Below are 24,566 nucleotides of genomic sequence, written 5' to 3'. Positions count from 1 at the left end.
ACCAGGTGAGGAAACAGAGGCACAGAGGGTCTGAGTCAGGCCACACCTGAAGAAGGGCGGCCCCTAAAAGCCGTCCCTGGAAGCCGTGTCCAGACTGAGGGGGCTGTCCCTCTTGGGACGTCTTGAGATTTGTCTCTTCTCACTGGCATTAGAAGAAGCAGAGGGCCCCGGTGCTCTGGGGGCGCATTGCTCCACTGGCATCCTCACCTCCTCTTCCCCCCAGATCAGCTCCCCAAGCCCTGGGGCTGCCGGAGAAAACCAGGTCAGCCCCCACAGGGCACAGCTTTGAGTCCATCGGAGAGGCTGAAAAGAAAGCGCTCAAGCAGCTAAGGCCGCCAGGAGGCATGGGCGAGGCTCTGGTTTTAGAATTAGGCTTCTCAAGAAGAGAAGCCGGGCCACAGGTGCAGGGGGCAAGACCAGGTGAGGGCAAGGGAGCCTCAGGGAGGGAGCAAGACGTCCACGTGCAAGAAACAGTGGTGCGAATGGTGCCCCTGAGGTGGTCCCATCTCAGGGAGTGGCACCCCTTCACCTCACTGCTCTGCCTGGCCCCTCCTTTGCTTCCTGCCCCGGGGCTAACTCATCTGTAATTTCACTTTCCCATTTTACTTTTCTGACATCTTTTCAAACTTCTCTCTTAGAGCTTTCGGCAGTTTGTGGTGAGGAATTTACTTGTATGATTTCCAGTTTCTCATCTGTTTCCCCCTCCTCCGGTCTGTAAACTCCGTGAGATTGTCAGTTTCAATCCCTACTATATCTGGACCTAGGGAAGCTTCTGGAACATAGTGGATACTGGAGAAGATCAGAACGGTTCCTCTCCTGGGCCCATGCTGGTGCCGCCCCTGCCCGATCCCAGTTTGTCGCCGGCTAATGCTCTGATGGCGGAGCATTCTCTACCTCTGCTGGCAGCCACTCAAGATCAGCTTTAAACACCAAGTTTTTATGTGGAGTTAATTTTAAATGGACAGGAGCTGCAAAACTGCAGCTAGTACCAGGTGCGTCCTCGCACCCCTTACTCACATTTGCTCTGTGTTTAATATTTTCTTCTGATCCGTTCAAGGTCTCTACATGTATCATGGCCTTTTAAACCTGAATATCTCAATGTGAATTTTCCTAAGAATGAAGATGATTGCTTGTGGGATCACAGTGAAGTTATCAATATCGATTTTCATTGGTATAGTACTTTCCTTTAATCTATCTGTACTCTAGTTCTGTCACTTGTCTAATAATGTCTTTTATTACCTCCGCCCCTGCCCCCAGTAGTACAGGATCCAATTAAGGAGCAGAGACTGCATTTATTCATCATGTCTCTTTAGACCCCTTTCATCTGCAGTGTTACCCCAACAGTTCTTTCTTTTATGACCTTGACGTTTTTAAAGCATATACTATCTCTAATTTTTTTTTTTTTAAAGTGGGACGTCCCTTGTTTTGTGCTTGTCCGGTGTCGCTGTATGATTGTGCTGGGGGGGCACAGCGCAGGGGATGTTGTTCCTTCTCGGGTGTGACATCTGGAGGCCGATTTAGAGCCAGAACCTTCCCTGCCTCCTCCTAGCTCGAGCTGGTTCTGTTTCTCTTTGCTTCCACAGGATCTGTGCATATGCTGTCGTGTCAAAAGGTGGCTCTTTTTCAATGTGGGCTCTGGGAAAAAAAAATGTCTTTCTTCTCCGCTGTGGTTGCAAGAGCTGAATGAGCCTCCTGGCTTTTGGCAGGAAGTTCCGACGTCAGGCATGAGCGATGCCGGAGGCTCCCACGCCTCACAGACATCCCGTTCTCTGGACCTACGGCCAGGCTGCTCTGCTCAGCCCTCCCCCAGGAGCAGCTCCGGCCTGGGAACAATCTACCTTTTCCCTTCTTGGCAGTGTTGCCGCATAGTTTTTAAAACACTCCCATGTGTGTTATGGGTACACACGGCAGGGGTTTGGAGAAAACACTTGGAAGGCGTCCTCACCCTTGGAGCTTTAAAATGCTGCTGTCCCAAGAAGAGGGGACATTGGAAGGGGATGACTGGCCATGGGCTACCGGAGGTGACCCACCAACCAGTTGTCCCCAGGGAGGGGATGGTGGAGAACCAGACCGTAGGGGACGTGCTATGACTATAGCAATGACACCCTGTAGGTGGTTTTTTCCGCACGATCCTTGCCAGTCCCGGCAAAGAAGAAGGACACACCTTTTTTGATGCTTTAACACATCCATGGGGGAAGGCAGCCTCGGGAGGTGGAAGGGGTGCCCAAGTTTGAGTCTCAGGTTCAAATCTTGGTTCCGGATCTGATTAGTGTGAGGCCTTAAGTGTCTCGGGCTCCCTCCCAAGTTCAAAGTGTGTAACCCTGAGAGAAGGCAGAATGTCTCTAGTGGGGGTTATATTTGCACATAGTCGGTGCTTCCAAAACAAGGAGTCCCCCCCCATCCTGTCTTTTCCCTTCACTCCTCCCCCATGGAAGCTGGAGGAGGTGTTGGATGTGCAGCCGTGACCCAGGCCCAGGTGGGCACAGGCATCTAGAAATGCTGACGGCATTGGCATTTTTGATGACTGCATTGGTTCGAGGGCCCCCAGGATTTGTTTTGATCAGAAGCAGAAATGAGGATTGTCCTGAAGAAGTTTATCACCTTCACCGTTCTCTAGGGCCAGGGGCAGGGGCCCAGCACTCCCCCCGGGGCCACAGGGGGCCGCACCCCGGTCAGTCAGGAGGCAGAGGGAGCAAGGGAAATGTGGGTTAAAAAAAAAAAAGAAAATGTGGGTTAAGGGCGTTCATTGTGGTTTCCGTGGGAGGAGGGATGAGCGAGGCAGGTTATGCAGTTTCAGATTGGCTGGGTTGAATAGTTTCAGGGCTCCGGGGCATAGGGTCTCTGTCCCTAGTTGTCTGGTGCCTGTGGTCCTGGGTGATCAGGGCAGGGGCATAGCTGCTCTGAGTGTGCCAGCCTGATAGAGGAGGCCTTGGGGGTTGTGGGCTCTGGATGGGCTGGTTTGCATATGAAAAGTGTTCTCTGTGTCATGGAATTGTTTAGGAATTGGCTAACCTTGGAAGGGGCAGTCCCTCCAGGGTCAATCAGGCCTCAGATGTCAAAGCATTAGCATACAGAACGTAAAGGACGTGGTCAGTAGAGACATCTTTGGTCCCCAGGAAGGAGGAAGGTTGAACTTCAGGGAATCCACCCATCGAGGCTGTGCTCCGGGCCTTCAAGGTCTTGGCTTGTGTTTATGGTATTCTACACTGCATGGTTCACTGTCACAGATGAAGTCTTCCTAGGTGGCTGCAGGAAGGCTGGACTTTTCATTTGAATGGAGCTACCACCAGCATTTATGTAAAACTCGGCAGGCAGATATGATCCAGCAATTGCACTACTGGATATTTACCCCAAAGATACAAATGTAGGGACCCGAAGGGGTACGTGCAACCCGATGTTTATAGCAGCAATGTCCACAATAGCCAAACTGTGGAAAGAGCCAAGATGTCCATTGATAGATGAATGGATAAAGAAGATGTTGTATATATATACAATGGAATATTATGCAGCCATCAAAAGGAATGAGATCTTGCCATTTGCAACGACGTGGATAGAACTGGAGGGTGTTATGCTGAGCGAAATAAGTCAATCAGAGAAAGACATGTATCATATGATCTCACTGATATGAGGAATTCTTAATCTCAGGAAACAAACGGAGGGTTGCTGGAGTGGGGGTTGGGGGGAGGGATGGGGTGACTGGGTGATAGACACTGGGGAGGGTATGTGCTATGGTGAGCGCTGTGAAATGTGCAAGACTGTTGAATCACAGATCTGTACCTCTGAAACAAATAATACATTATATGTTAAGAAAAAAAAAAAAGAAGATAGCAGGAGGGGAAGAATGAAGGGGGGAAATCGGAGGAGGAGACAAACCATGAGAGATGATGGACTCTGAAAAACAAACTGAGGGTTCTAGAGGGGAGGGGGGTGGGGGATGGGTTAGCCTGGTGATGGGTATTAAAGAGGGCACATTCTGCATGGAGCACTGGGTGTTATGCACAAACAATGAATCATGGAACACTACATCTAAAACTAATGATATAATGTATGGTGATTAACATAACAATAAAAAAATAAAAAAAACCCAAAAACTCGGCAGGCAGGCCAAGTGCAGACACCTTGTCAGCAGCTTCGCTTTACTCCGTTTCTTGCTCGGTCAGCCAGGGCAGTCACCAGGGATGCTGGCCTGGGGTGGGCTGGAAGGGCCCAGGAGCGCAGTGACCCTTCTGGAAGAGGCTGGAACGCTGACTTTGCAACCGTGTCATGTCTCACTGGGGTTCCTGCTCTTTCAGGGGGCAGCTTGGAAGGGGAAGGGAAAAATTGTCCAGACCACTCTGCAACGTCAGAGTTTAAAACTCAGGGTCGTGTTTGCAAGTGGGAACGGGAGCGTCTCTGGGCACCAGCTCCAGCACTGGGCAAGAGAGCCAAGTGGCCCTGCATGTTACTTCCCGTGCGGGCATACATGTGCGTGCCTTTGTGTGTGTGCACATTCTCAGAACTTTGGGTTCCAGGGATGAGGGTGAAGGTCGATGCGTAAGGCCACGCGTGGGTCCCAAAGTGTGCACATTAAGTGTGCTGATTAAGAGTGATGCTGCCTAATGGGCCAGGAGGGGCGTCTGGCTTGACATCAACAGCTGGGCTTGGATGGGTACAGTTTTGGCGTTAAAATTCTAATACATCGATGAAGCCAAAATTAGTAATGTTCCTTCATCCTGGCTTTACGTTTTTCCAGAGAAATGTGCCTCCCCTCCCAACTTCCCTCCCGTACCTCAGCGAGCCAGTTGCTGTGTCATAGGCACAGGGGACAAAGCAGTGAACAAGAAAAGACCCACCGCCTGCCTGGATGGAGTTGAAACTCCAGACCAGGGCTTCTCACTCTGGGCAGTATTAGCCTTTGGGGTGGAGAACTCTGTGCTGGGGGGCTGTCCTGTGCCCTGTAAGGAGCTTCAGCAGCATCCCTCCACACACTTGATGCCAGTAGCATCTCCCTTCCCCCCAAAGTTTTGACAATCAATGCCTCCAGGCGTTACTCAGCACCCCTGGGTGACACAGAGCACACTGGTTGAAAACCGCTGATCCGATGGCAGAGACGGACCAATCACTGAGCCTCTGCGGAGGCAGAAAGGGCCTCCGCTGAGGCTCTGTTCTAGAGGCTAGGCAGTGGATCGGGCACTCAGGTCGTAGTACCTGCCTGTTGAGCAGGTAATTGAGCACAGGCCCCCAGAATCTCCAGTCAAGAGGGGAACTGTCTGAATATCATGGGAGGATCGTGATGGATGCTCTGAATTGGCACCCAAAGAAAGTAGGTGGAGGTTATCTGTGAATAAGGTGAAGAATACAACGGCCTTCCCTGTTATTCTGCTTTGACCTTCCCTTCACCTTGACATGACTGCGGGGGAGAAGCGTGAGTTCATTTGGTGGCAGGCGGGCAATGTGCACTTCTTCTACCTTTCCATTAAACCTTGAATTCCCGCAGCGTGTCTGTGGCCCCTTAAAGGAGCGGCGGCGAAGAGTGTGCAAATGGATTTCTCTGTGCCGGCTCCAGGGGACCAGACTCAGCTTTTGCCAAATGCTTGGCTGTATCTGGCGCTTGGCAGAGGTGTATCTACATCTGCTGCCTGTGATGTCCAACAGGAGAGTACCATCTGATTCAAGAATCCTTTGCAGAAGATGCTGTCAACACTCCGCCCCAGGTCCAGCTGAGTTCCTTTCTCCCCGCTCGGCTCCGGAGTGTTGATGGGTCAATCAATGTGGTGCTTGCAATTTTCTCTCCACTGGGGATTCTCATGGGGCGGCGGTGAGCCCGTGTGCACGCATGCATGCGAGCTAGCTCCGTGGTCAACACGCACGCATTTAAAGTGCTACAAGATGCTGCTGGAAAGGATTTTTATCTTGCTTATTTGACCGTTGAAAGAGACCAGGCCGGCTCCAAGTTCCTCAGAAACTCAAGGATAATTACAAGCATTTCAGCATTACAGCTGTACATTACAAGCATTACAAACATGACATCAACGTGGAGATTCTTTTGTGGAACAGGACATGAGTTGGCCATTTCAGTAACTGAATTGGTGTGTTTGGAAACCCCTCTCAGTGAAATAGTTTTCTAAGAAGCCATCTTTGAGAATATATTCTTTAAAAGGAAAACTGTTCTTGGGGTGCCTGGGTGGCTCTGTCGGTTGAGCATCCGACTCTTGGTTTCGGCTCTGGTCATGATCTCAGGGTCGTGAGATCGAGCCCTGCATGGGGCTCCTCACTCAGCAGGGAGCCTGCTTGAAGATTCTCTCTCTCTGCCCATCCCCCACTCTAAAATAAATACATACATAAATCTTAAAAAAGGAAAAGTGTTCTAAGCACCAAAACTAACAATGGTGGGGATGATGTTTATGATGACAAGGACAGATCCACGCAGTTTCAATTTCCAAAGGGCTTTTAGGTCCCTCTCAGTCTCTCGGGCTCTAAACTTTGCAGTAATCTTTGCGATCCGTCTGTCCTGCACCTCTCGTGGTCAGCCAGTTACTGAGGTCCCTAGTGTTTCTGTCTTTCGTCAGTCCTGGGTGGTCCAGTCCTTTCTGTTCCCATCACCCTCCTTCAGCCCCTCATGTGTCTTTTCTAAACTTTGACAAGGGCTGTCTAATGGGTCTGCTTTCTCCTTTTACTTTGTCACTCAGCTTCCAGTAATTTCCTGAGCATCCCAGTATAGCTGTCTATTGCTGTGTAATAAATTATCCTGCCCCCCAAATATACTGGTTCAAACCAACAAATATTTATTATCTCACACACTTTAGAGAGTCAGGAGTTTGGAAGCATCTTAACCAAGTGGTTCTGGCTCAGGGCCTCTGGTGAGGTAGCAGCCAAGATGCTGGAGTCCCAGTCATCTGACGGGTTGACTGGGGCCAGAGGGCGCACTTCCAAGATGGTGCGCTCCCATGTTGGTGGGAGGCCTCAGTTTCTCCATGTGGGCTTCTCCGTAGTGCTGCTTGAGTGTTCTCACGACATGGTAGGTGGCTTTTCCCAGAGCAGAGGGTCCACGAGAGAGAGCAATGGGTAGGATGCAATGCCTTTTAAGACCCAGTCTTGGGGCACCTGGGTGGCTCAGTTAGTTAAGCATCTGCCTTCGGCTCAGGTGATGATCCCACCGTCCTGGGATCGAGCCCTGCATTGGGCTCCCTGCTCAGTGGGGAGCCTGCTTCTCCCTCTCCCTCTGCCTGCCGCTCCCCCTGCTTGTGCTTTCTCTCTCTGCCAATAAATAAATGAAATCTTAAAAAAAAAAAGACCTAGTTTTAAAGTCAGATACCCTTTCTTCCCCCAAATTCTATTTGTCAGAATCTAGCCCAAACTTTAGGAGAGGGGACTTAGGTTCCACCTTTGAAGGGAGCAGTTCTGAAGGATTTGGGGACCTATTTTAAAATCACCGTAGCCCTTATATAAATGTTACTCTCTATTTTTCTAAGGAAGTTAGTCTATAAAGCTCTTCCATGTTGGTTTATCCCAGCTGAGACAGACAAGCTGCCAGCAAAGTTAGCCAGACCTGCTAGATCTTTGCTTAGCACCCTCCAGGGGCTACCCTTTTCCTATAGGAGTCAGCACAAAGTTGCCCCCGCAACATTCTACCTACCAGCCCGGCTGGATGACTTGCTCTTTTCTGGACACGTCCTGGCTTCCCCATCCTCTGCCTCCACTGATTCCCATCACCCTTTGAACCCCTGTTTCTCCTTTATCCCTGTTTTCAGTCACCAAGCCCCGCTGACTTTGCTTTCTCCATCCTTTTGAAAATCTGGTCCCTACCTCATTCTCTCCCCTTCCCGACCCCAGGTCAGACACCTGGCCTCCCACCAGCACTCCTGTGGGAGCCCCTCTGGACTCTCTCCGTTTCTGTTGACTTCCTCACTGATAGCCAGAGATACAGTTGTCCCCTGATCCATCTAAAGTGCATCTCTGACTCTGTTCACTCCTTGCTTAAAATCCTTCCCTGCCTCTCCACCAGGGGCGGGCTAGAGTCCAGCTTCTGTCCGTGATACCCAAGACGCCCTGTGCCTTGTCTGCCAGCCCGCTCTCAAGTCCCCGTTTTGTTCTTGTAGCACCAGAACCCTTGCTGGTGTAGTCGCATGAGGCAGTTCCCCACCTTTGCGTCTTGCTCCTGGTTCCCTTTGGCAGGTGGGATGAAGGACAGGGGAGAAAGGAAGCAACACCATAGGAGCCCTGTGAATGTAAGCCCCAAGAGTCCAAAGATATCTTGGGGAGCACTGAACTTTCCATCTGGCAAGGAATGGGACTCCCAGTTGATTTTATATAGGCCTCAGAGGATGGGCTTACATAAAGATTCTGAAGCCAAGGTGCTAATTAAACTCCCTAATGATCTTGACCTGGAAAATGAGGTCCTTTCCTGAGTCCCCTGTAAGCCTTGGCAGAGCCGGGGGTACTGCTGCTGCTAATAACTCACAGCCGTACCTGGCAGAGTAATATGCCCAGAGGACTTTCTGCTGTTTTGCACGTTTTAAAACTCACTTCCAAATTAGGGAAAGAAGCCCTTTCTCACTCCCGTGCAAGAATCTGAATTCTTTGAGGCGTTCTGTCTTGTACTCGCCCAACACAGGCAGTATTGTGATAGGATGTGCGTGCTCAGTTAGTATGAACACAGCTGACTTTTAAAGAGAGCAGCGAGGGAATTCTGAGTCCCCCACCCTTTGCTAAAGGCAAAGTAAAGCCATCTTCTGCCATGACCCCCTTCTCTGAGCTTCTGGATCCCGGGAGCAGGTTGATGCCTTTGCCTTCCAGTCATCCTCATGGCACCGCTGTCCGGGGCTGGTTTAGAGGGAGCTTACTAGATGTTCCTTCTCTTGTGGCGTATTGTGCTTGTTAGTGCTCTTCAGCAACTATGTCCCTTTACTTCCACTCTAGGCACATGTTGGATTTACATCCTGGCCCCTTGGTGGTTGGGTGGGTTCCGGTGATTGTGCATGACCATGTCACCCACAGACTGGGCATTTAATTGTCAATATGAGACCCTCTAGAACTCCCTTTCTCCCTGGCACTGGGGGAAAGAGATGAAAGATGCCCCTGTCCTTCATTATCCCTGGGGATATGAGCACCTTGATATGCTGTGTTTGGTTGGAAGCTGTGCTTTCATTCACTCACTCACTCCTAAATTAATTCACTCATTCATCGTAATTGTTCAGTATGCCTGGACCTCCAAGCTGAGTCCCTTTGCTTGGGACATATGACATGACTTTTAACCCGCTGGGATTTTGGTATTGTTTGTTACTGCAGCACAACCTAGCATATCCTGACCAATGCATAGTGTTGGCATTCTTAGCAACTTAATATTTGCCATAACTTCATTTACACAGAGGCGGTGCCTTTGCCTTCCCTGGTTCAACCGTTCACATTCCTGGAGGAAGTTTTCTCTGATGGCCTATTGGATGGCTAGAATTTGTTATCATTTTCAAGACTGGGGAGAAAGAAGTTATGGTCTTAATACTTTTGGCACTCAGCTCAGCCATCTGATACCTTAGAATGACCTTGGCATTCTTTGTGAGGTTAACCTTTCCTGTATGGTAACAGATACCCTAGCTTTGCCCACGCTGCTCTCTTGCTCCATAGTAACTACAACTTACTGAGTACCAACCATGCACCAGGCACTGAGCATACCCTATCTCTAATTCTCAGTACAGCTCGATAAGTTGGGCCTTATATTGTTCCCATTTCTTAGATGATACCACCGAGGGACAGTGAGGCGAAATAGTTTACCTAAATTCACTTTGCTAGTGGAGCCAAGATTTGGACCCAGCCCTGGATGTAAAAGTCTATGTTCTTTTTATTGCATCTAGCCAATTCTTCACCAGTTTCTGGGAAAGAAATGAACGATCCCCACTGGGGATATTAACACCTTGTATTCTGTGTTTGGTTGGATGCTATACTTTCATTCACTCACTCCTAAATTAATTCACCCATTCATAAAATCATTCATTCATAACATTACTCATTCATTCATTCACTCATTCATTCAGTGGGCTTTGTTGGGAGTCTGTTAGGGGCTGGGTTTTATTTGGGGCTGGGATTTCAATGTGAACTGGTTTGATTCCTACCCTCAACCTCAATGGACTCACACCCTTGAAGGGATAGCAATATATACATACACGCAGAGACCCACAGAAAGTGTTACCCAAGGAATATGGGCACACTGAGAAGGCGGCTCCCAGTCTGTAGAGGGTGTCAAGTTGTGTTAGGGTTGCCTTCCTGGAGGAGATGACACCAGAAATCATTTTGGAGGTGTTGGGCTTCTATTTCTCTTTGAGAGTCTTTTACTGTTTGCAGCTTCACTTCCCATCCCATCCAACTACATTGGTATTCTAAGGGTCAATGTCATTATCACTAGCCATGAACCTTCCATTTCTGAAGGTCACAATGTCAACGGCTTCTATATTCTATCCTCTTTCCCTGGCAGGTGCTCGGCCCCCTTTTTGTTCTCCCACCCCCCACCTCAGCATCCTCATTTCCCGCAGCCCTTACTGAGAAGCTAAGGTGGGGCCTCCTAAAGAATGATGGTATAGAATCCTACCTCTTTGGGGTCATCAATAGATTTTCCCAAAGTTTGGCCTGTCACTTGTTCTTAATGGCTTCAGTTGGTTGTGGAACTATCCAGCAGGAAAAATGAACAGAACCTTCTGAGTATGTTCTCTTCAGATGGCTGGGGTAATTTGAGCAGAAACAGCTTTGCAGCTCTGGGGAAAAAAAATGTAATTCTCGTGTATGAAAAGCGTGAACCAGAGTTGCCATGTTCACTTCTTGTTTTTAAAGCCCCCACAGGCCAAGTCACATATCTGGGTCAGAGGGCCTATTGATTACCTGTCAGGGCCTGAGGTGTAGGTAATCAATAACACTAACCTACAGGAAAAGTGGCCTTGAATGCAGAGATTCCATCACGCTGACCACCCGTTTCTTGTGGTCTGTAAGTACTTTGTATGGAGGCCGAAACTCTTTAAACTAGAGCCTCAAATGCCCCAAATCTGGGGCAACATTCCTATATGCCAAAGCTTTGGGAATGTTTCCCTCTACGTGCGCCAAAGACAGTTTGATCACGTGGTCTCTCAGCTCTTAAACAGCCATGGGGCAAGCAGAGAGATAGAGGAGAGACAAATGTTGCAACAGGAGGGTTCCTGGGGAGAGAGACAAAGAGTGATTTTTGTTAGGAGGTCCCTAGGACCATAACCTTGACCTTTTATTAATGTTTAACCAGGTACTTAAAGCACTTAAAAAACTCCTGCAAATCCATAAGAGCAACGAAGGGCTCTGTGGTGGAGGAGTCTGGCTTTGCCAGGACCGGCTTGTGAAGCTCCCCATGTGGATGATTTTCTTTCTGGAGAGATGTGCCTTACAGAGCATATTCTGGCTTCTTGTCATGTATTGGCCAAGGGGGTCTGATCCAGAGTTTGTGTTGAGAAGAGCCAAGGTCATGGGAACTGCAGTGGTTCTTGGGGCCATTTACTTAGCTTTCAATTCCTCTTCCTAAGGGGACCCCAATTTTGTTAGGCCCCCTCTCCCAGTACAGCTGTGGGAGGCAGGGAATGTGGCTGGGGAATCAGCATGTAGCAGTCTTCTGGCGGCCGAGCTGAGTCACAGGGTGAGCACAAGATCTATGTTAGCCCAGTGAGAAAAGTTCCAGAGCCTACTGATGGACTGATGGAGGAGGAGCGCTCACTGGTGCAGGATAAGAGCAATCTACCTTGCAGCCTGCCTGTTTGATGGAGGGCTGCTGGTGGTAGCCATTTTGGACCTTCAAAGGACCAGTGTTAAGATGAAGTTGACTGGGAATAACAGAGCACAATCCTTGAAGACACCATTGAGTTGACAAATCAGTGCCCCCACCTGGACACCCTGTTATAGGAAGTCATCAATGTCCATATTATAAAACCAATTTAAATCTGGGTGGTGTGTTACTTGGAGTTGGAATCATCTAAACCGGGCACGGCACTGGCAGATGTTGTGGGTAAAGTTGTGTTCCTGGATTTTGGCCAAATCATGCTGGTTAACGTTACAAAAACCCACAATTTGAGCCACTGAGTATGGGAAGGGGGTTTGAATTTCAGAATGTCTGAAAAAAAAAAAAAAAGGCCTGGGAAGTCAAAGTGGTTAATAACAGATCTCTTGATGTAGGGTGTTAGTGGGTGGTGTCCCATAAGGAGGAAGCATGAGTGTTGGAAGCCACAGACCTGGCCTGGTGAGTTGTTAAGATAGTCAGAGGTAACCAACAATACCGGTTCCATGCTGGTGACACTCCTTCACGGTTTGTCATTCCATGAATGATGGAAATTGCACTTAGTGTTGCTTTAAAATGGCACTTTCCCTAAAGAATAGTAGAACCTCAGACAGTCAGAGACCAACCTTCCAGTGAAACCTTCAGCTTTCAAGGAGAACTCCAAACCTGGAAGCACGGGGAGAGAAAAGTCTCTCGGGGGGAAAGAGAGGAGTGATACCAGTTGAGCTCATCCTCACACCTCAAAATCATCAGTAAGATCACAGATGCTGGCTCCAGGCCTACACAAAGTAGAATCTCCCAGCATGGGGTTCAAGAGCCTGCATTTTCAACAGGTGTTCTGGGAGACACTTTGTGGGGAGGTAGCCAGAGTTTTAGACTGTTGCTATTAAGGGCTCAGCACTGACAGGAGCAGCAGTGAAGCTGAAGGTGACAGGATCCTGTTGGGAAGGAAGAGATTAATGGAATTGACTGAGAGACTAACTGTGTGTGTGAGTGTGTGTATTTGTGAGTGTGTGAGAGTATGTATGTGAGAGTGTGACTGTGTGTGGGAGTATGTATGTATGTGAGAGAGTGTGTGGATGGTTGTGTGTACAAGGGTGTGTGTGTGTGTATATGTGTGCAATAGCATGTGAGTGATGAGTGTGTAAGAGTGTGCCTCTGTGTGAATGTGTGGGTGTATGAGATGTGCATGAGTGTGTATATGTGTAAGACGTGTATGTGGGTATATATGTGTGTGAGATGTGTGAGTGTGTGTATGTTTGTGAAAGCATGTGAGTTGTGAGTGTATGTGAGTATTGTGAGAGCACTGTGTATGAGTATATGAGTGCAAGATGTGTGAGTGTGTATGTGTGAGATGTTTGAGTGTATGAGGGTCTGTATGTGAGTGTATATGCCTGTGTGTGAGTGTGTGAGAATGTACATGCTTCTGTGAGAGTGTGTATGTGTGTGAGTTGTGTGTGTGAGAGTGGGTATGTGTATGATAGGTTGTGAGTTGTAAGAGTATAGGTGAATGTTGTGAGAGCATGTGTGAGTGTGAATGAGTGTGCAATATGTGAGTGTGTGAGTGTGTGTGGGAGAGGTATGAGAGTGTGTGAGTATGCGGATGTATGAACATGCCTGTGTGTGAGTGTGAGTGTACGTGCTTGTGTGAGAGTGTGCAAAAGTGTGTGTGTGTGTGTGTATGAGAGAGAGAGAGGGAGGGAAGTGGCTGGAAGCCAGGAGGCTGAAGGAGGAAACCAACAGGAGCCTGGAGGCTGAGGCAGTGAGGACAGCATTGTCCGCTGAGGAAGGAGGAGCCTTGGTGGGCGGCTGGGCTGGAGGGGGTGGGCAGATGGCCTTCTCTGGAGAAGCACCCTAACAACCCCACACACTAGCTCCCTTTCTGCGAACGAGCAAATGGAAACGTTAGTACTTTATTTAATTATTTATTTATTTTTTAAAGATTTTATTTATTTATTTGACAGAGAGAGACACAGCGAGAGAGGGAACACAAGCAGGGGGAGTGGGAGAGGGAGAAGCAGGCTTCCCGCGGAGCAGGGAGCCCGACGCGGGGCTCGAACCCAGGACCCTGGGATCATGACCTGAGCCGAAGGCAGACTCTTAACAATTGCGCCACCCAGGTGCCCCTGGAAACTTTAGTACGTTAGTGAGCAAGACCCATCAGCAAGTGAGCAATGAGAAGGGGAAACTGGGCGCAGCAGGGCTAGCCTTTCTCATCCGCCTTTCTCCACGTGGGCTGTTGCCCTGTAATGGGCCACTCTTCTCCCTTGGTGACCTGCTCTCCTTGTCCTTCAAGACTCAAGTCGGTGGCTACCTTGAGGAACCCCTCTCTGCTCCATCCCACAGTCCAGGTTGGGGCCTTCCTCTGTGCTCAGGAGCACCGGGGCTTCCCTATGTCCTTGTATTAACATTCCCTTTCCTGCTGCGCCTTCAGGAGGCTGACATCCTGGAGGACAGTCGCTGTTGTCTGGTGGCCTCGTCAGTAGGGGCTGAGCATGCAAATTGCAGTCTGGAGTTGGGGGCACGCACCCAGATACCCTTCCCTGCAATGCCATTGGTGTGGGCTCTTGCAGACCATGTGGCATCTGTGTGTGTGAGCGTGTTACTCCACCGTGTGTCATCCATATGTGATCTGTGGCATCACATCCATATGTGATCTGTGGCATCACAGCATGCCACAATTCCATCAGACTTGGGGTTGCCTATGAAATGGGGAAGGTTAAGGAGCCTGGGGGGGGGGCAGTGCCAGCAGGGGGCAGCCAAGTGCAGCGGTACCACTGGTTGGGGGATCTCTCCTGAACCTGACCTTGTACAAAATAAGCTGTCCCAGGTGAAGCCCGAGTAGTCGCGCATTTATTAGGCACAAATTTCTGTAGGGTGAGGAAGAGGCTCAGGTAGGCTGGGCTCTGGCTTCAGCCTCTGCAGCCTCACCCTACTTGTTCTAGAAATGGAAGTTCCACTGGGGGTGACTGGCTTGGGGTGGCCGCCCAGGAGCTCTGGGAAATAGCACAGGCCCTGACTTCATGGCACCTTTTTTTCCCCAGTTCTTTTTATTGTGGTAAAACACACACAACATTAAATTTACTATCTTAACTGTTTTTAAGTGTGCAGTCAGTGGTATTAAGTACATTCACGTTGTTGTCCATCCCTACTACACATCTCGAGAATTCTTCTCATCTTGCAAAATTGAATCTCTGTCCCCCATTAAACACTAACTCCCCATTGCCTTCTCCTGCAGCTCCCGGCCACCATCACCCTACTTTCTGTCTCTATGACCTTGACTACCCCAGGGACCTCAGGGAAGTGCAATCGTGCGGGTTTTGTTCCTCTGTGATGTGTTTGCTTCACGTAGCATAAGGACCTCAAAGTCCAACGTCCATGGTGTAGCGTGTGTTAGAATTTCCTTCCTTTTTGAGTCTGAGTAATATTCCGTTGTCTGAGTAGACCACATTTTGCTCATCCACTCATCTGTTGATGGGCGTATGGGTTGCACACTGTCTTTCAAAAGTGTTTCTGTCATCAAATAAAACCATGAGGTCAGAGTCTATATTCTCAATTACTATACTTTGGTCTCCTTGAATCATTTCCCTGGAATCCTCTTTGTGTGGTTAACATGATCTCCGTGAGGGAGGCATTTGGGAGGCAAAGATAAGCCGTAGTGTGTCTCTCATTGACATTCTGTGTAAGCTGGAACCTAGGATTTCCCTTGGCAAGGACAGTGGGCTGGAGCCCGTTCCCGGTGTCTCAGGTGTTTGCCCAGTGGTGGGGGCTTCTGCCCTAACCCACCCAGATTTCCCATCGTGCCTTCTTTCTACAAGCTGGTGTGTTGTGGTAGACGCTTGGTCCCTAGGTGCTGTGGTTAGATGCACCTGGCCCTCAATGTGTGACCTCAGGCAGGTGACTTTACCTCTCTGAGCCTCTGTTCATTTGGGACCCCAGAAGGTGGCCAAGAGAAACAAATGAGATAGCACGGGGTCTGACCAATAGCGAGCACTGCGTAAATGGGAGTTTCCTTCTCCATTCCCTTTGTGGTCATAAAGAAAATATTACCTGATTGTTTGGGGAATCACACATAGGATGACATGTTGTGTTCTGTTCAGCCTCCCCCTGACCCACACGAGAGAGTCAGGCTGTCACCGAGAGGCCCAGCTTCATGAAGCATTCCATGGAGCCTCCATGAGTCTTTAATAATCTCCTCATTCAAGGGCACAGTGAGGTCCTGAGCACCAAATGTGGTGGTATTGGAAGCCAACCTACAACCCAAGTCTGGTTGGATGAGAGGGACACTGGACCCACACTGCACCCACTTGAAAGACCTGTGGGGATTGAATCCTGGCCACCAGCTATCACTGATTACAGCTCAGGAGCTCACGGCTGTTGGTCGGTTAGGTTCAGTCAACGTTTTGGACTAAAAGCCTTGCTGAGTTCATGGTCTGGTCCGGTGCAGCATTTGGGGAGCTGGAAACGAGTCTGGTCACCTTAGAAGTTTTCCTTGTGCTATCCTCCTGGTGATAAGGCTCCATTTCAACACAGATGGGGCGTCCACCCCAAGTCAGCAGGACAGACACGCAGAAACAACCAGCAAGTCTGGTGGGATGTCCGAGGCCCAGCTGGCATCCCGGCTGGAGGCTGGTGCAGTTTGGGACCCAGCAAGGGCACGAGAGCATTTCTGGGGGCTCATCCGTAACCACTCCCTTCTCCCTAGCCCTGCTGCCTTCCCCCAATGCTGCCCTGGCTGATACAGTCGTTTCTTCAGAGCCTGGGTCCACGCACATAGAAACAAGAGCACTATGACTAATTATAAAATCATTATATGATTAAACTCAATTAACTTCAAATAACCCTTGAAATTTGTTTAATGTCAGCCCTTGGCCCCACTTGAACTGCTAAATACTGCTCGCCTTTGAAATTCTGATGAGAAGAGCTGATGATGCTGTGGTGCCCGGTGCTCCGAGGGGCACAGCCTGTGCCTCCGAGTGGGGGGGCAGGAAAGGGTGCCGGTGCCGAGGGTCCTGGGTGCAAGTGGAGGGAGGTCTGGGGAGACAGAGGAGATAGAAGCAGGGGCAACGGCAGCTCTGCTGGGCATCAGACCATGAACTGCTGACACAGAGCCCTGAGGAGCCTTTCACTTGGGCTCTGACAAGTTTGTTCAAACCTTTGGCTTTGGCCTTGGTGCCTGTTACAGACTGAATTGTGTCTCTTCCCCAGCTTTCTGCCCCACTCCCCCTAATTCATATGTTGGAGTCCTGACCCCAGTACCTCAAAACGTGACTGGATTTGGAGATGGGGTCTTTAAGAGATAATTAAGTTCACATGAGGTCATGAGGGTGGGAGATAATCCAGTTCGACTGGTGTCCTTGTAAGAAGAGGAGATTAGGACACAGATACACGCAGGGGAAAGACATGTGAAGACCCAGAGAGGAGAGGGTGGCCGTCTGCAAGTCAAGGAGAGAGGCCTCAGAAGAAACCTACCTTGCCAACACCGCGATCTTGGCCCTGTAGCCTCCAGCACCATGAGACATAAATTTCTGTTGTTTAAGCCGCCCCCATCTGTGGTACTTTGTTATGGCAGCCTTACCAAAGTAGCAAAGGGCCTTTCACTCTCTGCTTGATGTGGGCGACCTGTCTGCTACTCAGCACCATTTTTTGGGGCCCCAAAGTCACCTCACTCAAGGAGCTGTCCCGCCAGCCTTGAAGAAGGTAAGACTGGAGCCCTAACAGCAGGGGCAGGAGGCAGGTACCCCTCAGACTAATTCTGAGTAGAAAGATGAGGGATTGTGAAAATGATCCAGGGCTCTGAGGGAGGGAGGCCAGCAGACACCTGGAATTTCAGTGCTGACTAAATGTTAGAAGAAGTAGGTAAGACGCAAGTGGTTAATGGGTACATGAAAATGTGCTCAATCTCATTATCAGGGAAATGCAAATCAAAGCCGCAATCAGATATCACCTCACACCTATCAGAATGGCTGTTGTCAAAAAGACGAGAGCTAATAATTTCTGGTGAGGATGTGGAGCAAAAGGAACGCTGTGGACTGTTGATGGGGATGGGAATTGGTGCAGCCACTGTGGAAAACAATATGGAAGGTCTTCAGAAAATTAAAAATAGAACCCTGTATGATCCACCAATCCCACTTCTGGGCATATATTTAAAGGGAATGAAATCAGTATCTTTTTTTTCTTTTCTACAGATTTTATTTATTTATTTATTTGAGAAAGAAAGAGAGAAAGAGCGTGCACAAGCAGGGGAAGGGAGAGGGACAAGCAGACTCTGCACTGGAGCATGGAGCCCGATGTGGGGCTTCATCTTAAGACCCTGAGATTATGACCTGAACCGAAATCAAGAGTCTGTCGCTCAACCAACTGAGCCACCTAGGTGCCTGAAATTGGTATCTTGAAGAGATACCTGCACCATTGCAACATTATTCACAATAGCCAAGATATGGAAACAGCCTAAGTGTCCATAGATGGATGAATGGATAGAGAAAATGTAATGTCTATATGACATATATATGAAATATTGAATATAAAATATTATTTAGCCTTAAAACAGCAGATCCTGCCATTTCAACAACACGGATGAACCTGGAGGATGTTATGCCGAGTGAAATAAGCCAGACGCAGAAAGAAAAATACTGTATAATCTCATTTATATGTAGAATCTGAAAAAGTCAAACTCCTGGAAGCAGAGAGTAGGACAGTGGCTACCAAGGGTCAGGGAAATGGGGAGATGTTGGTCAAAGTGTACAAAGTTTCAGTTACGTAGGAAGAATATGTTCTCGAGATCTAAGTGCACCATGGTGACTATAGTTAATAATACTGAATTGCAGCCTGGACATTTGCTGAGGGATCTCAGGTGCTGTCACAACAGTAGCAACAATACGGTAAGTTTGGGATGGATATGTTAATTAGCTTCACTGTAGTATGTATTTGTATATCAAAACATGTTGTATGTCTTACATATACACAATATTTATTTAAAAAAAAGAAATGGGTGAGAACTGGCTAAGTGCTCTGTTCCCTGATTTTTTCACCTGTAAAATGGGAATCAGTATCTACCTCACGGGTCCCGAGAATTAGTTGAATTAATCCAACTTGTACTGTCCGGCAAAGAGAAAGCTCTGAGTATTAGCAATTATATTAGTTATTTTTTATTGCTGTGTAACAAATTACCACATACGTAGTGGCTTAATGAGTTGCCCATGTGTCAGCTCATAGTTCTGTAGGTTAAAGGTCCTGGCATGGCATGGCTGGATTCTCTGCTCAGGGTCTGACAGGCTGAATCGGGGTGTTGGCCAGGCTGTATTCCTTTATGGGAGATCTGGGCAAGAATCTGCTCCCAAACTCAGTCACATGGCTGGTCAAATTTACTTCTTTACCACTGTGGGGATGAGGTCCCTGTTTCTTTAAGCTGACCTTCAGTGGGGGGCTGCTGTCAGCTCCTAGAGGTCACCCATGTGCCTTGCCACATGGTCCCCTCCATCTTCAAGGCCAGCCACAGATATCTGCCCTTGCATTGTATTCCTTTTCATTTTTAAAAGATTTATTTATTTATCTTAGAGAGAGCGCGCAAGAGTGTGTGTGAGAGCACACGCAAGAGCAGGGGGAGGGGCGGAGGGAGAGAACGAATCTCAAGCAGACTCCCTGCTGAGCACGGAGCCCAACTCAGGGCTCGACCTCACGACCCTGAGATCATGACCTGAGCCAAAATTAAGAGTTGGACACTTAAATGACTGAGCCACCCAGGTGCTCCGCATCAAATCCCTTTTGATGCTTTGAGGCTCTTTAGCCAAGAGAAGCCCAGTCTCATCTAAGGGCTCACCTGGTTAGGTCAGGCTCACTCAGGACAATCTCCCTTTGTTAAGGTCAACTGTTTTGGAACCTTAATTGCATCTGTAAAACCCCTTCATGGCAGCATGCAGATTAGTGTTTGATGATGGAATATTTGGGAGAAGGTAGGGGTATACCAGGAATACCAGGGGGAGGGAAGCTCAGGGGCCTTCCAAGAACTCGCCTGCCATAGTAGTTCTTGTTACTGTAAGTATATCCTTCCAGCATCTCTTTGGGCAGCTCATCTCCCTGAAGGCACTCCGGTTTGCTTGCCTCTAAATATGTCCCCTGAGTGCAGAGGCTGCAGTGACATGAAGAATGAGTTATTTTCTTGAGTCATTTTTGTGTGCTTCCTCCTGACCTACTAGGAAGAGGTTCTCCATTTTTATTCCCAGCACCTTTCCCCCCAGTTTATTACATCACTCCTTCTTCCTTTTAGGGGTTAATGCACCATGATCGGCAACAGTCTTTGCTGGGATCGGTCCTGGTGCCCCATGGTTTGGGCGCTCACCTGGCTTCCATTCCAGAAGGGGCTCTCTTGCCCGAGATGCACTGGACTCAGAGTCAGACGCCGTGGGCTGTGTCCTCACTTGCTCTCATTTATTAACCACCTGGTCTCCTTTCCTAACTTCTAAGTGGGAAATAACGACCCAACTTTCAGAGCTGTCTTAAGGTCTAAATTAGAAGAGGTGCGTGAACACATTTTGCCCATTATAAAACATGCAGCAGATGCAAGGTGATGTTGTACACCATGTAGCCTTTAGACCACCCAGTAAGTGAACTTTGCAGGCTGCTTAGGGCACTTGGAGAACTCAGAGTATGAAATAGATTCCATATTTGCTAGGTAAGACATTGTTCCTTGTTTAGGAAAATCCCTATCTTCTACCCAAATCTATATAACCTTTCATATTCTCCCTCCTTCACCATAGTGACTACGGGGTGAACTCTGGAAACTTCTCTCTTAAATTGCTAATGAAGTCCACGGTTGGCTCATGGGTACAGCTGGGAGGTTTCTAAAGGCTCCACTTAATGGCTATAACTTCTGGGCTGCAGGTTGGACATCAGCAGGGCTGGGGACTTGCTTCTGTTCGTGTCAGTAGAAGTCCTCACATGGTTCTTCAAGGAGATGTGTACCTACCCTTGGAGGCTGAGAACTTTGACATTTCTGTACTGAGGAGAGCAATCAGTTCTTACTGTGCCCCTGGACAACGAGCAAGATGGGTGTTTCTCTGCTCTTTGTGGTGGTTAATTTTATGTATCAATGTGGAGGATGTTTGGGGTTGAGATGAACATTTAAATTGGTAGATTTTGGGTAAAGCAGATTGGTGGCTTCCACAATGTGGGTGGGCCTCATCCAATTAGTTGAAGTCCTGAATAGAACAAATCGACTGGCCTCTCCCAGCAAGAGAATATTCTCCAGCTGACTTTCTTTGAACTGGAGCTGCATCATTGGCTCTTCTAGGTCTTGAGCCTACAAGCCACAGTGCAACTTTGGACTTCCCAGCCTCCATAATTGTGTGAGCCAATTTCTTAGAATAAATCTCTCTCTGTACTTACAAGTCTCGCATTGGTTCTGTGTCTCTGGAGAACCCTGACTAATGCAAATCTCGCTCCCGAATCTGCTCTTCTCTCCCCAGATCAGTGGTATCCCATCCTTTTGTGACCGTTCTTCTCCATCACCTCCCACCGATAGCCAGCCTGTGACCAGGTCCTGCGGAGTCTACCTTTGAAGGCCTCAGCTGTGCCCATTCTCTTCTGTTTGCGCTTCTGTCCCACAGGCCTTAGTAATTTCCTTGGCTAAGGAATTTGTAAAACTGCTAACTAGCCTTGCTTCTGGTATCATCCCCAAACATGGCTCACTTCATGCCACTTTTCTGCTTAGACCAGTTCACATTCTGGCCACCAATAACCCTTCCAGTTTCTTGTCCTGACCTTCTCCCTTCCCTGCCCTGACTTACTTGACCTTGTTCATTCCTCATGCCTCACTTGAAGCTACCTCCACGGTGGAGGCTTTTTTCAGTCACTTCTGGTTTTTTTCTTGAACATCCACGACTTGGGGATGTGATCAAAATGCAACTCAATTTTCTCCCCACTTTCCTGCCACCCCTGGACTCCATGACCTTACCCATCACTCTAAAGTAATGGAAGGTCCTGCAGCATCTACAGCAAATGGAGTCTCCTTCCAGTAATGAAGATGCCAGTCCTGCATAATATTTAACGCTCTGAATCTGATTCAGAAGAAGTTAAAACTTCTAGACCAGGGCCAGCTGCCCGCCCCATGGGAGGGTATGGAGTCACCTCACTTGCTGTCCTTCCCTCACCTTGTAGTTCTGGCTACTGACCCCTCAAGGCTGGAGCCTGGGGAGGGAGAATGGAAGAGGAGGTAAGGACCACTTTATGGATGTCTTAGTGCGGGCTGTATAACAAAATACCATAGACTAGGGGGCTTAAACATCAGAAATCTGTTTCCTCACAGTTCTGGAGGCTGGAAGTCCAAGTTCAAGGTGCCAGCATGGTTGGTTTCTGGTGAGGGCCCTCTTTCCTGACTTGTAGATGGCTGGCTGCCTTCTTACTGTGTCCTCACTTGGCAGAAAGAGAGAAAGGAAGCAAGCCATTTGGTGTCTCTTCTTCAAAGGGCACTAATCCCATCATGGGGCTCCACCATCATGACCTCATCTAAGAGATTATCTCTCAGAGGCCCCATCTCCAAATACCATCACATTGGGGGTCAAGGCTTCAACGTACGGATTTTGGCGGGGGTGGGGGCAGGGGCAGGGACACAATTCATTTGGTAGCACTTGATTAGTACCACTGTGAGATGCAATTATTTCTCTGGGCCTAGCCAACCTCCAAAGCCACCTCTCCATCATTATCATGCGGATGTGTCTATGGGTCCTTCAGAGGTTCTGGCCCTCAGGAAGAGGGTAGTACTCAACTCCAGCTGACCGCTCTTGCCCCCTCCTCAGGCTCAGTTTCTCCACCGATCTACCTGCACACACCTCTTTGTGGTCTAATCTCTTTAAAGAATTTATTTATTTGAGAGAGAAAGAGAGAGAGAGAGAGCATGAGCAGGGGGAGGGAGAGAGGGAGAGGAAGAGAGAGAGAGAGAATCCCAAGCAGACTCCCCACTGAGCGTGGAGCCTGATGGGGGGCTCAATCTCACGATTCTGAGATCATGACCTGAGTGGAAATCAAAGAGTTGGCCACTCAACTGACCAAGCCACCCACGTGCCCCATGGTCTCATCCCTTTAAAAATGTTTCCGGGACAAGCTCCCACCTGTGGATTCCTCTCTGAGTCCCCCACTCACCTGCAGAGGGGAGACCCTCTGCCCCTCTCTGTTAGATCCCTCAAGCACGGGCCAGACACGGGCCACTGTGCCCCCCCTTCCAGGTATCTGCTCGGAGCCTCACTTTGAGAGAGCCATGCAAGCTGAAGTCTTGAGGTCAGCACCCGAGTTCCTGTCCCCTTTCTCAGGGCCCACGCGGTCATCTACAGCTCCGGCCACATCGGCTGCACGTGACCCTGGTCATCTGTGCTGCCATCTCCCCCTGTATTCTGGCCCCTCCTATAAGCCCGAGTCTGTGTGGCTTCATTGGCACTGCACCGACCTGCTCTGTCTTGTGGCTCAGCTTCTCAAAAAAGACTACCACTGGTTTCCGCCAGACTTCAGGAGGGTTCATTTCATACCCAGGATCTGGGGTTTTGCTCTGTTGAGTCCAGCTGTGGCCAGGGCCACAAGACCACTAGCCCTGACACGGTCACCGAAGCCCCAGGCTGCATGGGAGCTGGGCATGCACAGCCTTGGGCTAGATTGTCTCTTTCCCCTTAGTCGCCGTGTCTAGTCGATTACTTTGCATGAAGTAGGTACTCAGTTAACCAGGGAGAAGAATGCCTATCTTTCTTAAGAAAGGCACCGTGCTTTCTCTCTTTTCTATATCCCGGTAGCATGCTTTATATGACAGAGGTGTGTAATAAATATTGTTGACTGATTCACTGGGAAAAAGGTAGTCCAGACATGCCTTCTGGAAATGTCCAATAAGCCCCATTATTCCTCTTTGTAGTCCACTGTCATGGAATGGGTCTTTTGGTGTTAATCCCGAAAGGGCCGTAAACAAGATGGCTGTATAATTTTATTGTTTCTCATCCTCCATCAAAGCAGCCTTTCTCGCCTCCATCCGCATCTCTGCCTCATTGCTTCTGGGTTCACCCCTAGTGGGTGAATCATGCTAATAGCCCCTGGATCTTCATTTTGAACAATAATGTTTGTTTCCAGAATAATTGAATCCAGCGGGAACATGAAGGGTGTAGAACAGTTTATAACACTTGCTGTGGAAAAGGGAAAATTCAAGAATTTGCTTGATGGCATTTAGTTCAGGGAACACAATTTATCAGGGCTGTCTTTGTCTACTTATGTTTTAGTGATTCAGTGCTGGGGGAAAATAGCCTCAGACATAAAATGTGAAGAGCACTTCTGGCAAAGCCTGTCGGTTTAATTCAGATGTTAAATATTTTCAGGAGGGTCAACGCTCAAGGACCCTATGTTTTGTCCTTTGAGTGAAACTAGCTAAAATAAAAAGGAGATAATCAGTAGCCCCAACCTGGGATACACTTCAACGTCGAAGGGGGTCAGAGGTCCCAATTTTACAGGAAACGAACGTTCCAGCTCTGGGGCTCTGAGAAAAGAATTGGAAATGTGGGTAATTGCATTATGTAAAAGGCAGCTTAGAAAAATCTTTGTTCCTGGAAAATAGTTGCTTTATTTAGGGTTGATTAAGTTGAAACTCTCTCCCCCAAACTTTTGTCTGTCTGCAGTTTCCCCCAGTTAGCCAAGGGAACATTCTGGCGTAGGAACCCTACAGAGCCATGGAGAGTTTCCCTGTATCCTGTGCTAATTGCCGGGAATGGGTGGGCATTGGTTGGCTTCCAGGTCTCAGGGAGGAAACCCATGGGTTCCTGGAGAGAATTGTGGCCTCTGGGGGCTC

The sequence above is a fragment of the Phoca vitulina genome, unplaced genomic scaffold (assembly GCF_004348235.1).
Source record: "Phoca vitulina isolate PV1807 unplaced genomic scaffold, GSC_HSeal_1.0 scaffold61, whole genome shotgun sequence".
In the NCBI taxonomy this organism is placed as follows: domain Eukaryota; kingdom Metazoa; phylum Chordata; class Mammalia; order Carnivora; family Phocidae; genus Phoca; species Phoca vitulina.
Note: the sequence above shows the minus strand (reverse complement) of the source record.